At 45.3% G+C, this 18,839-nt stretch overlaps 1 protein-coding gene across 5 annotated transcripts in view; it reads right to left on the reverse strand.

Annotated features, from left to right (window-relative positions):
* Positions 1–18,839, reverse strand: part of Fyn (FYN proto-oncogene, Src family tyrosine kinase) — a 193,331-nt gene that overhangs the window by 104,622 nt on the left and 69,870 nt on the right. For 3 of the 5 annotated variants that reach the window (XM_028769094.1, XM_028769090.1, XM_028769093.1), the window contains one exon: positions 509–578. The gene's annotated coding sequence lies outside the window, so the exon portion shown is untranslated. Of the gene's footprint in view, positions 1–508; positions 579–687; positions 707–834; positions 932–18,839 lie in introns of those variants that run through there. The other 2 variants (XM_028769091.1, XM_028769092.1) reach the window with 2 other exon arrangements.

Consider the following 18,839-nt stretch of genomic DNA (forward strand, 5'->3'; position numbering starts at 1 on the left):
GAGATTTAACCTAGATCCCTGACTCCAAAGCCTGCCCTCCTCACCACCACCTGTCAGGACAGCTCTTGGTCTGTCAAGCTTCTGCTCCAGGCTGGGCAGCTTCCAGGAAACTCTGGGGCTTACTTCCTTTCATTTCCCATTCTTCAAGTGGCTAACTTCTCTTTCCGCTTTGGAGACACTATTCTTCTCGTCTGTGAGTTTATTAGTCCTATTACACAGCTGGCTTAGAACGTAAACTAAATCGCCAATTGTGCCCTGGGCCCTTCATTTGAACTTCCCCAAATCTAGACTTACTAGATTTTTATAAAATCCCATATCACGTAATAACATTAGTTTTAACAAGAAAAAAGGCATATTGTCCGAAACACCAATTTGGTGCCACATTTAATTAAAACCTTCATTTGAGGTTTAGAGCAGATTTGAAAGATGCACAGGGCGGGGCAGTAGCTTCCCCTCTGTGGCACCATTTTACATTAAATGTGTTAGAAATAAACGTGACTTCACTTACCCAAATTTCCACCAACTATCACAAACTTTATATACACCACATGTCTTCTAAACCAGCGGTCGGACTGAGTCTGAAAAAACAATGCAGATAAACATCAGATTCACAATCCGCTTCAATCTGCCGACGCTCTCGGTTCCTCTGCACCGACTGGGCACCCATCCACTCAGCAGACTCCCTACCAGCTGTCCCTTTGCCTAGTTTGCCCAGGAAAATGAAACCAATTTACGATTATGTTACCATACGCTAATAGGAAAAAAAAAACTGTCAGCAGTTGAATCAGTAAGAAACTGCACTTACAAATATGTAAGAGAACAATGGGGAAATACCTAAGATTAAACTCTTCACATTTTCCCCTGGGCCGACTCCTCTCCTCTCTATCAGAGCTCTTCCTTTGGTCTAGTTCTGGGAGGTCCCAGGCTACTTTTCTCTCTCCTCTTCAGTAAATCTTATTTCATTATCTGTAAAATAGGAATTGTGGCAGCCAGTTTCCCAGGGTCATCATTATTGCACTCACTTTGTCACGCACAGGACATAGAGGGGCTGAAAGCAGCAGCAGGCACTAGTAACATCTGAGCAAACGAAAGCTTCAACCACCATGCTTCTCACTGCCCCAACCTGAGACCTAACATGGCTTCTCACCTCTGCTGCACACCAGGCCCCAGACCTACTGCTGAGCCCACAGCCAGGCGGGGACTCCTTCTCTCTCACATTCTATCTGGTCTGTGTCATGCCTTGCTTGCAGAAAACCCATGCCTGGCCTTCAGTGCCTCCCTCCCAACCCTCCACCCACTCTCCTGGCTCTGCAAAGCACTTTTCCAAACACCTTTTACAGGGATTCTTCTTGTCACCTGCACGTTTACATGTGAGATGATGCCAGCCTAGATTTTTACTTGTCCTGGCTTTATTTCTGCGTGTTCTCAAGCAGGTGAGGCTTGACAAGTGCCTTCCTGGGCACCTCCCATCCCATCCCTAATAGTAGAAGGTCCAGGTATTTTCTTAGGCATGAGCTCTTTGCTCTTCTGGACTATCTAGGTCAGTTTACAGCATTTTTCAGAATTTTAAATGAAATTTTTGTTGTTACTGCTTGTTCAATATTTAAAAGACTAATGTCTTTAAGAACTTCAAATTAACATGTGAAATGCACAGAGTTTAAAAGAAGGAAAATGTATCCATATTCAGCTACCAAAATATTTAACAGCTACATAGTGAGAACCTGTCTCAAAACAAAACAAAACAAACAAACAAAAACAACAAAAAAAGTTGAGATGGATTTCCTTCAGTAGACAGTTCAATGATTTTCTGCAAAAATCTAAAGTAAATGCCATTTTTAAGAATCCTTAAGTGAAATCATATTTCAGGATGTCCTTAACTGTAATGTAACATAAACATTTACTATTCTACTCATATTCTATTCTATACAATGCCAAATCTCTTATATAATGAAAAGAAATGCCAGATTTCAGTTCACGGTTAAGGAAAATGGAGAGTGCATTCCTTCCCAATAGGGCCCTGGCCCTTTAACTCCAGCCATGGCCGCCACCCTTGCTGGGCCAAGCACACCAGATTTAAGCCTCTCCTCACTCTCATTATCTCCACTGTTTCACTGATTTTCCTAGTTTGGGAGAGTCATGTTATTTCTACCTCTTTATTCCTGGTTTAATAATATCCTCCCGTATGGCCGGCACGGTGAGGGAAGCATTCATAAGTACTGCCTGAATCAATCAGTGATTAAATACACTGATTGTACAAGCTTGGCTGATATTAATATCATCTCATCTCTTTGACAGCCTATGAGGTCCTAAAGTATAGATAGCATCCCAGCATTCTGTATTTATATTATAAATGATCGAAGTTAGGCAACAAAACGTTCTCTCCTTTTTAGAGGGGGGATGCTTCATGTGTGCCGATGACTGATAGGTCTCTGGGAACAGACCAGCTGTTCAAGTATCCACTGATAAGTAACACCCTGGATGCCTACACAGGCATAAGTGATAACCATGGTCCCTGCCTCTCCAGAGCATCAAGTCCAGCAGCCTCCCTCAGCTGGTCCAGAGCAGCCAGGAATCTCTCTAGCTCCCAGGGTCTTGCATAGTATAGAGTGGTAAACCATGTTGGCAAGGCCAATTAGCAGCACTTGGAAACTGGACCAAGATCCAACTTCCTTTCAGTCAAGCAGACCTGACCCTGTGGTGTTGGGGCAGGTAGATGAAGAGATAGCCCCAGAAGTGCTGTCTTTGCATATGAGCCCAGAGATGACAACCTCAGGTAGATCAGCTTAACATCTGGCTGCATCCTTCATTCCGAGCCCTGCAGCATCTGTGATGAATCAGAGTCATGCTTGACACAGGGCTGCCCAGATTATCCTCTTTATCCAAGTAGCTCCAGCAAGGGGTGACCGTGTATCTTTTGCCAAAAGCAAACAAAAACTAGGATAGTTATCCCTTTTCAAAATGAAGAAAGCTTAACGATTGCCTCCACCGAGCGCCGGCAACCAGGGCACAGTGACCAACTGCTTAGGCAGAAATTTACCACTGGCAGCACTTCCCGAATCTAACATCATGTCAAGTGACTCGCAGGCCACGTGGCAGTGTGTTCTTCCTCTGCAGTAACTCCCAAGGCTGATGAGCTGTGTCCTGTAGGAACCAGGGCTGGAGCTGGCACACGACCCTCTTTATACTGCAGCACACTTATTGCCGTCTCATTACAATCTGGACATACGCTTCTCGTTACCAGTAAAAACAACTGAAGGATAACAAAGAGGGTGGTTTGTCTCCCGCATCTTTGGTCTCTAGAACTGCAGTGTGTGTGCCGTCGTGAAGGAGTAATGCTGTTTTTAATGAGCACTCTCACACAACAGTGCATAGCCCCCTTTGTATTCTCTGTTTCTCGGGCACACCAAGGCTGTGTGTGACTTCTGGGTTAATGGTGACATTCTCACTACACACTGTGAACAGGGATAGTTCTCACTGATACAGGGTTATTCTCAATTTCTTTTTCCTAAGGGAGCTCTCACGTACACTTGCCTAGCCACAGTGCCTCAAGAGCAGGGGCAGCCAGCCCTGTAGGGGCATCAGGATGGTTTAGGCTTTGCAGGACACCAACCACTGACAGGACCTTTCACAGGAGCTGTCAGACCTGAGGCTTCACTCGAGTCAAGTATAAGTCACACTTATCCAGGTGACTGCTGTGTATACTAAGGATGGAGAGGCTCTGACTCAAGAGGCCCCCAGACTCTTACCAGTGATCCAGTCAAAAAATATGTAGCTCGGTATACGACAATGAGACAGAATGCTTTACTAGGAGCGTCTTCTGGGAGGATCTCTTTTGTCTGTCGTTGGTGTGTATGCTTGTGTGTCTGTGTGTGCTTGTGTTCTTGTGTGCTGTATGTGTGTGCTGTGTGTGTGTGTATGTGCTGTGTGTGTGTGCTGTCTGTGTGTGTGCTTGTGTGCTGTGTGTGTGTTTGTGTGTGCTGTGTGCATATGAGAGACGCCTGGCATGTTCCCAGCTCTGCTGCTGTAGCCTGGGGATGTGGTTGGTCCTGGAAGCAGGGCGAACACAGGGGAGCTCAGCGTAGGTGAGCACGGCAACTCTGAGATCCCATGCACTCCTCAGTGCTTAGGTCTCTGTGAGTGGAGGAGCTTTCAATAGTTCACTCTAGAAAACTTTTAAAGGAACCGATCCTAAGTAATGCTATAAAAGGGAGAGAGTGGTAAGGCACTGATCACCCCACTTTCTGAGGAGTCCCAACTCTGCAGAGATTCATTCTGCTCAGGGACCTGACCCAGCAGTGCCCTGGTTATGGTGACCGTCTCATGTCTGCACTTCCGAAAGCTTTCCAAGTCAGCTGGACTCAATCTGACAGAGGATATACTGAGCACTTTCTGAATTAGCTTAACCAGAGCGGTCACCGGTTGCCTTCTCCAGCAGTCACATGGATGCCATTTCCTGCAGAGACAATAGGAGACTGCTCAGCCCCAGCCTCCGAAGGGGAAGATGTGTAATTACTGAGGGTAAATAAGGAAGAGCGGGGGGCTTCTGGATCTGCTCCAATGACTTGTGGAATCGGGTGGGGAGGGGGCTCCCTGATCTGAAGAAGATCTGAAGAGCGGTATCTTATGCAGGTCTTTATACCATTTCACTGTTGCTGGCTCTTAGTAAAGACCCTTTTGAAAAAAGCAAACAGACTGGCCACTACACAGAACCATGCGTGGCTTTAGTATAAATTTGATTTGCATGGAGGAGTTGTGGAGAATGGGAGTGTCCCACCAGACAACTTCAGTGTTCCCTTGCTTGTTAGCCACACTGGGGAGAGGGTTATGCTGGGATTGAACTGATGCTGTGTCTGCTGTGGTGGCCTAATGAGAATGAAGTTTCTGTCAGTCAGAGAGACACTACCTCAGCTGCCCACCTCTCAGACCCCTTTTGCTTTCTCTCTCCGGCCCGCTTCCTTATTTCCGACTTCCCCAGTCCCAGCAGCACCCTCTACCATCAGTTTCAAGCTGCTCGGCTGCCATTCTGGCTTGTGCCTCCATCAGCTCCCTTCAGCTGGAAGGAAGGATCTCTCCGTGGTCACTGCTGTGTTCCCAGCACTTGTGCAGTACCTGGCATGGAACTTGCCACGTCTGCTGACTGAGTAACTAACAGAGTGTCACTGTCACTTCCTGGATCTGGCTTCTCCTCTGCCACCTTACGTGTATATGAATATCGAGGGCACAGGCTGTGTAGGTCCCAACTACAACAAGTCATCTGGGAAAGATTTACAGCCTAGACTCATGCTTTGAAAGTGAGAAACGTTTCACTGTGGCCAAAAGACTTGCAGGAGGCCGTCTGTCTCCCCAGAGAGCAGCCGAGATGGGCATACCGGCTAGGCTGCCACTCAGTGCTTTGGCTGCCAGGTCAACACTAGTACACACACACACACACACACACACACACACACACACACTCTCGCAACAGTCTCTCAAGGGAGCCTAATATGCAGTGAGCACTCAAAAATACTTGTTAACTGGTTGAATAAATCACTGGGTCTCATGCATGTTACAAGGGATTGATCAGTTTTTCTTACAGTGGAATGCTCTCCGAAAAAAAAAAAAGTCTAAGGAATGGGGTTACAAAGGCTGCCATCTGGAAACCAGACTTCGCCCCATGTGGTTACTGAGCCACATCCATCCCATAACTGTTGGGTCTATGACACTGCTAGAAAATCAGAGACTACCAGGTATGATGACACACACCGGTCATCTCAAAACCTGGGAGGCTAAAACAGAAGGATCTTAAGTTTGATACCACCTTGGGTTACACACTGAGAGATCCTGTCTCAAGATAAAACAGAATCAGTAAGTAAAGAACAAAGGAAAATCCCAACTATCTATTATTTACAAGGTTAAACACAAACAAAGAATAAGGGCAGAGAGAGGTGGTGCGCCCCTCCCTCCCCTTCTCTGCTCCCCTGTAGCTACTGGTGTCTCATGGAGTGTGAAGGCTGGCAGCTTATGAACACAGTAACAAGAGATCTAAAACCCAGCCCCAAGTCCACCCGCGTCACTACCACAATATTCTCTGAAGACCTATAGCCAAATGGGTCCAAAAAAAAAAGGAGCGCTCCAAATGATCCACTAACACATTGAACAAGCAAGCACACAGACAAAGCTCCACCCACCGCCAGGGCCAGGATGGTTCTCTAGGAAACCATGCCCACGGAGTGACTAGAGACTTCCCCCCTCCTTTTGGGCAGGAGTCTCAGGGGCTGATTAACAGGTACTTAGGGAAGGGTCATTGACCCATGGGCTAACCCCTCCTGTCAATTCTGGCTTCCCTCCAAAAGGCTATATGACTCAAGCAAGGCAGTAGTTGTTTTATGATTTGCTGGAGTGGAAGCAAATAGCAGAGGAAGGAAAAGGAAGAGGAGGAGGAAGAAGAAGAGGAAGAGGAGGAGGAGGAAGAGGAGGAGGAAGAGGAAGAGGAGGAGGAGGAAGAGGAGGAAGAAGAGGAGGAGGAAGAGGAGGAGGAGGAAGAGGAGGAGGAGGAAGAGGAAGAGGAGGAAGAGGAGGAGGAGGAAGGGCCTAGGAGGCTTTAGGCTAGCAGGAAGGAAGTACTGACCAAACACAGACTAAGTGAATGTGAAGGTCAAACTTCAAAAGCCAGCTGCTCCTGGAGGACAGAGCAGAGGCCCACTGTGTGCAAGACATCATAGGACCACCCATGAGCTCATTCTTGGCTACTAAGAGGCTGAGCGTGGATTCCTGAGGATTGTGGCTCTGAAATTAGACTGGGAAATACAGATTGGGGGCTCATGGGCACTGAGGCATGGACTGTTAGGCAAATGGGTGGCTGAGCCAAGGAGTGCCATCGCCACCCCCATAGCACCCAGCAACGTCCAAGCAATGCAAATATCAACATAAATTCATATTCTATTATTACTACATTGAGACCTATAGATCAAGGGCACTCTACTCATTTGCGATTGGAAATATGAAGTCAGTGTCATTGGAACAATGAGTTAACTGTCTAGGGTGGGCTTGACACTGAGCCTCTCACTTATTAGGATGACACACACATGTGCCATAATCCTATCTTTCTGCCCAGTTGTGAAATCACCTCAGGCAGCAGGCAGAGTGAGAAAACGAAGCAAATACTGTTTTTATGGCAATCGTGACTGTTTCTGAGTTGTCCCTTTAAGTGAGGCTGTTTCTAGGACCTGCAGTCTAGCCTGGATTGGACACTGCATTACTGCGATGGAAGTGTACCAGCTAGGCATCCTCCATCCCCCCACTGCCAGAGTGGCTCCAGGCAAGGCTGGGGAAGCGCACAGTGCACGTCTGTGTAATTTCATATCTAGCCCAGAATGGAGGTAACAGTGAATCACACAAACCTTCCATGTAGGCAGTGACCACATCAAGCTTGAGAACGGGCAGAATGCTACAGAGTGTCTTAGAATTTAAAAATTACTTTTTAGTACCAGAACCCAGAGTGAGTGTCTCTCACGTATATTTTCTCTCTCTCTCTCTCTCTCTCTCTCTCTCTCTCTCTCTCTCTCTCCCTCCTTCCCTCCCTCCCTCCCTCCCTCTCTCACACACACACACACAGACACACAAATGCACGCACACACACATTTATAAACACACTTGCATGCTCAAATTCACCCATGTACTCACACTCACTCATAAATACACAAGCCACACACGCGCACTCACACACATGTGTACATATGCACACATATCCAGCCTAACACAAGCACACATACACATATTTGTACATAGAAGTATGTTCATGCACACTTCTAAGGCTTACACTAAACTCTCACTATTAGTCAGAAGTGCAGTAGACCAGGTTTCATTTGGAGCCCCATCTCCCAGGCCCAGGTTCTGACAATAGAGGTCTGGTTCCTCCTTGAGCCAGTGCCCAAATCTTAGCCATGCATCTCTCAGAGCCCATGTTAAGGTTCTTAGTTACAGCACTGATGAGCCAACATCTTGCCAACTTTATCAAGAACCTGTTTGAACCACCCCTGAGGACGCAGTGTTTTAAACCAACATACCTCCCATAAAAACAGAATTTCTCAAGTACTTATTTTATTTGCCCAGCTCTGGTTTGGAGTCAGTGAGACCGATTTAAGTTCAGCCCTGTTAAGCTGAGTAAACTTGGGGAAAATCCTTAATGATTGAATTCAAAGCAGAAAATTCCCTTCTCTCCCTTCTGCTTTTAAGAAACCGCCATCAAAAGACAGCCAATCACCAGCCCCAGGAGATGGCTCTGTGGGGCAGGCGCTTGCTGCTCGAGCCCAGACTGAAGGACTGTGGCACATGGACTCTTAGACATCAATCCTCTCACAGACTGAACCTTTAATTTTAAATAAAATGACAACTAGTGCTTTTTCCCCTGAAAGTAACCAGCAAACAAAAATTATCAGGAAATGTGAAAGACAAAAAGCAAGAAAAAGTCTGAAAAAGAAAACAAGACTTTATCAGATATGGACATTCTCTATAGAAAAACTATGACCAAGAGCAGTCATCTGTACGGGAGACTCAGATAGACCAACAGAACACACTGATCCAAGACAGACAGAGACAGAACGAGTCAACGTAATAGCATGACTGAAGGGATTACGTTGAATTATACCTTCCCAAAGGCATGCTGAAGTCCTGACCTGCAAGGACCTCAAAGAGTAGCCTTACTCGGAAATTACAGCGACACTCCCTTGATATACAGACAAGGTTACACAGAAAACCAGTAAGTGCTGGATCCAGCGGGATTTTGTTTTTTTAACCTAAAACAAGAAGGAAGAGACACAAGGAGACCCCAGAAAAGAAGGTCATGTGCAAAGGAAGAAAGACAAGGGTCAGAGCAATGTAGCTGGAAACCAAGAACTGCCGTCCCCAGCAGCAGCCAGCGCAGTCTCTCCTTGCTAAGCCTCAGAGGCAGCACTGCTCTGCTCACACTTCAGTGAAGCCTCTGGCCTCCAGAGGATGTGTCTGAGAGGATCCATTTCTGTTGCTGGAGCTGAAGGCTTTGTTGTCCCTGTTCCAGCAGTCCCAGAAAGAGAATACGCACAATCTCAGTCTCTTGAAGAAGATTCTGTATGAAGACTAGTTCTAGAGGCTGGAGAGATGGCTCAGCGGTTAAGAGCACTGACCGCTCTAAACAGGTCCTGAGTTCAATTCCCAGCAATCACATGGTGGCTCGTAACAATCTGAAATGGGATCCGATGCCCTCTTCTGGTGTGTCTGAAGACAGTGACAGTGTACTCATATACATAAAATAAATAAATAAATCTTAAAAAAATAAAAGAAAATTAGTTCTAGATGAATGGCAGAATAAAAAAAAAAAAACCAACCCATAGGGCACTTTCACATTTTCAACAGGCAAAGATTTTTAAACCAGAACACAAAACACACTGACCAAAAAGACAAAATATAATTTGAATTATACCAAAATGAAGAATCTCTTTATGAAACGACACCATCAGCACCAGGAGACGAGGAGGAGGTGGTAACACTGCAGCTGTCTGACAGCTAAGCATATACGTCACCAAGGAATGGGATAACCCCAGGAAACAGGCAAAGAGTTGAGAAGGAAAACACAGGAATAGCCAGCACACTTAAAGTGTTTTAGTGTAACCAGAAAAGAAAAACAAATTAAAATCACTACAGCAACATGTCCTGGTTAGACCGGCTGACGTAGCCAGGACAGACACCAGGAAAGGCCGGTGGGGAAATAGTGTTAGTTCACAGGCAGTCTTCTCATTCACTGCAGGTGAGCATGCTCAGAGTGAACAGACACACATCTTAGGACTCAGACACCCAGGAGTCCGTCCCACAGAATACCGCATATGCTTGTCCAAACAATACTGCGAATGCTTGCCCACGCAATACTGCGTATGCTTGCCCATAGAATACTGTGTATGCTTGCCCACACAATACTACATATGCTTGCCCACTGAGGCGCTACAGAATACCACGTATGCTTGCCCACTGAGGCTCTGCTGGCAATAGTTTCAAACAGGGAACAACGTAAAAGTCCACCTCCTGTGAAAGAGCTGAGTGAGTTCTGATGTAGTCACACACAACCTGGGTCATACCGCAGCAGGGATGAACGATCTCCAGCATTAACAGGGGCATGCGTTATTCACAGAAAAGTTATGACAGATAAAGCCCAACTTTTATTATTTAAGAACGGTGTTACTAACTGCACTTGGTGGACGTTCTCTGCTGAAGCCCAGAGGGGCCCAGGGGCTCCCAGTATCTGAGTTCACTCTTTTTTCACTTGGCTGCTGCTAACAGGTGAGCTCTCCTGAAATACTCACTGTCAGTGCACTTAATGACTTTTATGTGTTTTATGCAAGAATGCTATATTTCCATAAAAATGCTAATATTCTTGGCATTAACCCAAGGAAATCAGAAACAAAAACAGAACTTTCCTAAGCATTGAAAGCTAAGAAACATTGCAAATTAATTTAAACAAGATAAGATAATTCAAAGATTTATAGTGCTAAAAGCTTCCAAGTGGCATTTCATTAAATTAGGGGTTTTATTCACTTAAGATGACTATCAAGGTACAGACATTTCATGCTGCATGTTTGGATGTTGCGAAGGAGACAGCTTCAGTACAGTAATGCAGCCATTTTATCTTAATTGATTTTTTTAAGTAAAAATTTGGCTAGTCAAGGCCAACTTGATGCACATCAAAACTACTTTACTGGAACCTCAATTTACAGCCTACACTGTCCTAGAAGACAAATCTTGAAAGAGGGCATTTTGGCCTAAGGTGCATAGAAAACACTCAAGATGTCACTGCAGCCACTCAAGATGAGAGCAACCGCGCATGAGTAGGTGACAGGTTCCATGGCCTGCTCTGCAGTGCTGCCAACTCCAGTCAGGCCTCTGGGTTCCAGGCCCTTCCAGTGCTCGCACAGGCATGCACGCACCCCCGGGAGTCGGCAGCAAGCAGTACTGACTGACCTCAGAGCAGGTTCACAGGGAGGAGACATGGGACGCTGGCTTTGGGGACAGCCTGTTCTCAGCCTTCTGGTCAGAGTCAGCTGTTATCATTACACACATCCAATACAACAGTCCCAGGGGCCCTGGTGTGTAAAAAGCTAGCCAGATTGGCCTTTGCAGGAAGTTCACTTCTAGGACCCTCTGGAGGAGAGGTTCATTCTATAATTAGGCCAGCACCCTAAGAATGAAGGTCACTTGCACAGGACGTGAGAGAGACACACACCGTGGCTCTAGCCCACAGCCCACATACTATGCTTTGGGAGGTATGTACAGACTGGGGGTTGTGGGGTTCCTGAGGAAGAAACCTCACTCAGCTAACCTTCTGCTGAGAGAAAAGTCTGCGGAGCCTGTCCCAGAGTCACTTGGTTTACTCTCCACATCCACACTGTGGAAATCCGCGAACTTTCTGTCACTGTTTCCCTAAACACGAGCTCTCCAAAGAGGATGTTTCTCATACTCAAGCTCTGCTGCTCTTGCCCAGGCTTTCTGATGCTAACCCTACCCACAATTCCACTAACTGCTAGAGGACAGTACTGTGGGTCCTTTAACCCTCTAGTCCCTATCTGAAATTCTCTAGAATGGCATACGCTTCTCAAGTACTTCTTCATCATGAATTCTGAAAATGGAGATGTATGACAGAAATCAAATATGATAATCAGTTCAGCATTTATCAGACAGAAGAAACTACCCAGGTCAGTTCCACTAAGAGCATCTTAGCCGAAAGTTCTGTCACAGGGCCAGCAAGTCACAAGCTACAGCTGTACAAAGATCTGATCTGGTTTTGTACGACCTGTGGAATTAAGAACAGGTTTTTGACATTTTTTAATGGTTGGAAAAGAAGTTCAAATTTCAAATAATGAAAACGTATGGGCACACTGCCACCCCCATTTGCTTGTGTTCTGTCTGAGGCTGCTTTCAAATGACAACAGCAGAATTGTCTTAGTGGAGTCCGTATGGCCCACAGAGATGAAAATATTTATAATCTGGCCTTACAGAAAATATGTGCAAGTCCTGAGCTAAAGTAACTGCTGGGTTTTCATAAGGCTATCCCATCCCATTAAGGTTTCTGCAACAAATCAAAAGCAAATCCTAGAGTAGGCGTTGATCCCAATCCAGCTCAAGACACACCCCTCAAGAGCCGCCATTCAACCTACCGGACACAGGTCACAGACTTCAAGTTATGTCTACTATTTCTTTAATTAAATAAAAGACAAAATTCAAGGACATTGTCACGGACTGGACTGTGCCCCAACCCTATATTTACATTAAGTCCTATCCCAGAGTGTATTTCCCAGGACCGTGGATGCTTGGTGATGGGGTCGTTAAAGAGGAAATGATGCTAAAATGAGGTCACCTGAGGAGGGACCTGCTGGGAAGGTGATGTAATGACAGAGGAAAAGGACAAACATCTACAGCCAAAGGGAGAAGCTATACAGAAGCAAACCCTTCCAGCTTCCAGAAGTGTGAGGAAATACATTTCTCCTGCTGATGCTACCCAGTCTGCAGTACTGATAGGCAACTCTAAAAAGCAAGCGGTGTATCCATAGTACCACTCTGAGGAAAATGTTTGTCAGTCATACACGGATTTGATAGACTCATAACAGAAAAATGTATCAAGTTCCGTGTGTCACCAAAACAGTTAAAATTGCCAAACACCCTGCTAGAGGGAGATATGTACGTACATACATACATACATACATACATACACATACACACACGTGCATGCGTACATACATACACACACACATACATACATACATACATACACACACATACACACACGTGCATGCATGCATGCATACACACACACACACACACATACCACCAGAGGGATGCTATCACTGGGCCTACCTGGAGGCCACAATGAACACCTGAGGCCCTTTGGCATGTGACCTCCCAGCACCCGTACCTGACAAGTAACAACAGTTCATGGCTTCGGTTGACAATGACACTGAAGGACAGGGAGAATAAGCCAGGTGTATCTGCCTCATAGCTCACACAACTTCTCATCATGACTTAACCTCCATGTCCCTGAGACATAGGTTTTGCAGGCTCAAGTTTCAGAAGAGGTTGTTGCTGAGAATATTTACTGAGAATTTATTATCTGTCAGGTTCTGTGTTGGGCGTCACCCTATTCTATCGAGTGCATGGGTTCTAGCTCTAATTTGCAGGTGAATAATGGAATCAGGAAGAAATTAATTAAGTTGCTCAAGATTATATTACGAAGCTGCCAAGTGCTTAGGCCCAGGACTTGATGCTCTCATCTATCTGGCATCTGACCGAATCTGACCACCATCAATTCTCTCCAAACTGTCGGCATGATTCCTAATGTAAGGACATAGCTGCCTGTCTGGGAGTCTCTACTGAGGGACAGAGGAGGGAGGACAGGAGAGGGGAAGGGAGGAGGAGAGATAGGGGAGGGAGGGTCAGGGGAGGGGAAGGAAGAAGAGGAGAAGGGAGGAGGGAGAAAGGAAGAGAGGAAAGGAGGGAGAACAGAGGGGAGAGAGAGGAGGAGGGATGGAAATTGCAGGAGGAAGGGAGGGGAAGGAAGAAGAGGGGAAGGGAGGGAGAACAGAGAAGGAGTGAGGGGAAGAGGAAGAGGGGAGAATACGCCTTAGACTCATACAACCAGCATACTGCAAGTGGACACTATGTGTCAGATCCCGGTCACAGGGCTAGGGATTCAACAACCAACAAAACAGAAACCTTGGAATCACAGTGGTGATCAGTGGGTAAGAAAAACCCCTTAGAAATAGAATTTTACCATGTAGGCAATAATCACACAAGTAAAATTCATGTGTGCTGAGGATATGATACAGGCCAATGAAATTGTATTAATTATATAAACTGGAAGAAGATAAGAAATTTCTGGTAAATTAATTTCTGTGGCACCAGGAATCCATCCTAGGACCTTCCTGTGCCAGGTAAATGTCTCTTACAGACTACATCCTCACCACAGTTTTACTTTTTGAAGAACTAATGTTTTACTTTTAAATTTGTATTTAGAATCTTTAAAAAAAAAGATTTATTTATTTATTTACTATGTATACAGTGATTTGCTTACATGCATGCCTGCAGGCCAGAAGAGGGCACCAAATCTCATTATAGATGGTTATGAGCCACCATGTGGGTGCTGGGAATTGAACTTAGGACCTCTGGAAGAGCCAGTGCTCTTAACTTCTGAGCCATCTCTCCAGCCCCATTTTGAATCTTTTTATGTATCGAAAGTTTGTATTTTTACTTAACTCAAGCCTATTTTTTGCATCAATAAATAACCAGAGAGACAAATACTTCAGTGCCAGAGCCTTTACAACAGTGCTACTTACAACATTAACCATGAGAATATTTAACTACATAGTAAGAGTGTAGTGAACGGCTGCTTACATAACTGAAAAGGTCACAGTTCTTTAACCATATTACAGAATTATAATGTTAAGTGGAAGAGGCAAGATTAAAGCATACACACAGAAATAACTACATCGTAACACTGTTACCTTGATATTCTAACACTGTTATCTTGATATTGGTGTGACTAAGAAATGTCTTCTTCATCTTCTTTGTACCTCACCACCCTGCCTACACTGAAAACTTTAAAGTCAAGAAAATTTTAAAATTTTATTATATAAGCTTATACCAACGAGAAGCTATGCCTCCACCTTTTAATTTTACACCTAAAACTTGCTGAGGAACTTGGTCATCAATTAGAGGCCTCTGCAACACCACTCTGGGTATCAAATACTAAAAATGTCATTTACACTTTTAAAAATTAATTTACGTATTGTATGTGTATATTTGTTTTGTGGTGTATGTGTGTCACGGTGTGTTTGTGTGTGGATCAGAAGACAGCTAGAGGAGTCCTTCTTTCCTTCTGCCATGTGGGTTCTGAGGATCAAACTCAGGTTGCCAGAATTGGCTCAAGTGCCTTTGCCTGCTGAGCCATCTTGCCAGCTCTAACAAAGAGGTTTCAAAATAGATCCAACAGTGACCAAGGACATCACCAGGATGAGATGAAGAATCATAATTCATTTTACAAACACACAGAGTGGCAGTCATGCTCAGCCACCAGTTAGGCAGGTACCAGAAGGTCAAATTAGGTCTCTGGGAACAAATGAGGCACAGGCTGACACTGGTCCTCTGCAGCTGACCTCAGCGGGATGCAGCAGACAGCAGAGCTCGGCAGCAATCCTCATGAGGCGCTGACCTAGCTTGGACGTGTGGCTCCAGAAAGGCTGGCTTCGTGTCTCTGGTTCCAGCTGCCTCATTTGTAAAACAAGGATAATTCTGACCCAGTTTGAAGTGCTGTGGTGAACAGTAACTGCAGAGTATCCTGGGCCTGTTTTCACCTTTGCAGGGCTTGACAGATTCTCCATGTAGATAACCAACACTGTTTCCTGCTCTGGAAGTTTTACGTTTGCTCTTTAAGAAATGAGGCTGGATGGTATAAAAGCATAAAGGAAGAGGGGGTATAGGATAGGAGGTTCCAGGGAGGAGAAATGGGGAAAGGGGATGACATCTGTATTGTAAATAAATAAAATATCCAATAAAAATAAAGAAAGGAAGAAATGAGGCTGGAAATGAGGCTCAGTTACTAAAAGGATAGTTCACTTACTTTCTCTTCCACATATTCTGATTAACAATCACAGAAACACTCAGTTCCCTACCCAGACAGAAGTAAAGGATTTCAGAGTTGTGGGGAAAGTGCATTCACATTCTAAGGGCAAAGCTCGTTGGGTACAGCCAGCCAGGGAACTGGTACAACTGTGACTGCACTTTAGAAATCTCTGAACGTGACTCATGACTTTTCTTCCATTTCTATGGAATGTTTTGTTTTTTAAGCAACATTTGTTTTTTTCAGATAGGGGCTCTCTCTATGTAGCCTTGGTTGGCCTGAAATTCACTATGTAAGCCAGGCTGGCCTCCAACTGAAGACATCTGCCTGTCTCTACCTCCCAGACAGCTCCTGTTGCTCTCCCAAACTGAGTGGATTTTCTAATCAGTGGCAACATCTGTATGAACTAACTCCCTGCTACAGGCAAGGTGGGGGAGAAAAGCTGGCAGGATACAGTAGAGAGGGACACAGGCACCTGTCCATGAAATTCTGTGTGAGGGACCTGATCCCTCTCGCGGACTGTAAATACACAAGTGGGCAAATGAAGACCTGGCAGAGGAGGCCACTTTAACTCCCAGTACTCATATTTTATGTAGAAGCTAAGGATATTTGCTAGTTACAAAGTACCCATTTTTACAAGTTCAGATTCTTTGTACAGTAACGACTGGGAACTGGAATATTTAGACAGTTCCATGGGTAATGAGACCCCAGACCTATCTCTTCCTGGTTCTGTTTCATGATGTCACATGAATAACCATCTAGCCAGTGCTGGCTGCGGCTGCTCCGGTAAACACAGCAATGGGTTTGGAGTTCAGCCTGCTGGTCTTCCTCATCCACTACACTCTTATTTCGGAGCCTCCTGAATTCCAGCTCCCACTGCAAATGAGCAGGCACAGCAGCCACAGGCAAAATGGACAGAGTTTGCAATTTGTACCCTGGGTGGGGTGCAGCGCACCCATGGCAACAGTCAAGCCCAACTCTGAAGGGCATGAGGGACATGCTACGATGGACTCAGTAACTGCTCCGCTCTTAAAAGGAGAGCTGTAAAATTATCTTTAAATGCTTGCTGATGCCCTGTGGGTGAGTCGCCTCGTGAAGCAGGATCAAAATGGGTCTCTGTTACGGGTTTCTGCCAGCTCTTTGATTCTAAACAACTTTATTAATGTTACTAGGAGTTATGCACACATCAATGAGAGAACAAACTCCTTGGGTTTAGGGGAGCTTCAATTAGTGATCTGTATTAAGCAATGTAAAATGCTTTTTAATTTTCTTTCAAGTAATGAGACATCACCCCAGCTGGGTTGAAAATGAGGCTGAGGGCAGAGAAGACGGGAGGGAGCCAGCTCCGCAGCCAGCTGGGCTGTGCCGCCAGGATCTCAGCATCACTCAGGACGTGAGCAGGAGGCAGGGGCACAACAGGCCTAAGGGACAACAGGTGAAGGGATGGGAAGGCAGCACAGGCTGAGACACCTGCAGAGGAATTTACTGTCATCCAAAACAGGACCCACTGTAGCCATGTTCGCCAAATCTGTCACCACACTGCCCCATTCCCCAGAGCATACATTAATACTATTCAGTGACTTCCTAAAGCGTCAAGACAGAAATGACGCACGCCACAAGGAACGATGTGGCAGGATTCCTAAGAAGCAGGTCATCTTGCAGCAACAACCTCCCCTACACAGGCCTGAAGGTATCTCAGCTCTTCTCATGGGGGACTCATGGCCAGATTACTGTCACCTCTAAGGACCATGGGTGCAGCAGAGAGGAGAGCAAGCGGTGAATGTCTAACTTGCATGATTTAAAGAGAGAATTGATAAAAATCTAACCTAGCAATCTCCTCCATTTGGTTTTTATTGTTTTCCAGCTATTGCCTTATACTTCTTACATTATAGCCCAATGCTTCACAGATAGTAAAAAGAAGAAAAAGAAAGACCTCAGCCAATAAATAATAAAATCCCCAGCATAAAGTGAGGGAGGGCATGGTTGGCCCAGGGCTTCTGAGAGCATGGTTTTGTTATCATGTGAGATCTGAAAAACTGGCCTGCAGTGTAGGAGGTCAGGCACTACTTTAAACCCAACATACCCCCATCCCCACCTTGGTACTCAAGGGAGCAAAATCTTGACTTTAGGCTTACTGGTGACTCCCACTTGAAAGAATAGGGGTATCCTGCAGTTAGGTATCTGAATGTAAATGGTTTCCATCACAGTCAATATAGGACTCCATACATGGTGGGTAGTCTTTACGTTGGATTAGCTGGCTTTTCAAGGGAATGCCCCTTTTTTTTCTATAATATTTGCTTTATCATCCTGTAGCAGAACAAATGATAATTCCTACAGAGTATAGTTCAGCTGAACAGTATTCACAGCCACGAACATGCTGTCTGAGGAAACGCTGGAATAAAAATTCAACATGTCTTCCACACCAGCAAGCTAGGTGCCTGGGAATACATCATTCACTCAGGAGTGTCTCCAGTGCTGCAGAGTGAGTGTGCGACAAGAAACCCAAACCAATTACAAAATCAGTGTCTGAGACGGTGATACAAACCCAGCCTGGCTTGTGCACTGCTTGCTGGTGTCAGCTTTCTCTCAGTTCTCGGCTGCTCAGAATCTGAGTGTTCTGGAGACAGCCTTCCTGTGAGCAACCACATGTTTTGGTTCTTATCTCCTAGCTTGAGTCTGCTGGGCCCTAGGGGAAGCTCAGGTTATACATTCTGTGTGGGTGACAACGAGGAAACAAGGCAAACATTCAACACGTCTCAAGGTTCAGTATCTTTGCAGTCCATTTGGCAGATAGAACTCAATAGACACCATTAATCAACTAAGGAAGAATTCTTAATTGCTATTTACCGAGATGGACTTGCAGTTAGCTTTGAAGAAAGTATGTAAAACTCTGAGGTTTCTTAACATATATGTCTTTGCCAGCTAGAAAATGGTAGTCTGATACCAGATGACCAAAATTCAGGTGAAGTTTGCTAAAACAAGTCAGAATTACCACTGCTGCTTTTCCTGCTCTCTCCAGTAAACCTGTTCCCAGAATCTCCTGCCTCCAAACATCAGAGCGCCTGCTTCCACCAGGCCGTCTGAGTGTGTGGCACCGCCTCGTTTCTCTGAGCAATCTTTCTGCACAACTCATCATTTCAGGCTTTTCCAATTCAGATGATTCTCGGGAGACTGTATTACTTGGTACCTATAAAGGTAGTCATTCAATTATCTGTACTATCTAGGG

The sequence above is a fragment of the Grammomys surdaster genome, unplaced genomic scaffold, assembly GCF_004785775.1.
Source record: "Grammomys surdaster isolate TR1022 unplaced genomic scaffold, NIH_TR_1.0 190, whole genome shotgun sequence".
In the NCBI taxonomy this organism is placed as follows: domain Eukaryota; kingdom Metazoa; phylum Chordata; class Mammalia; order Rodentia; family Muridae; genus Grammomys; species Grammomys surdaster.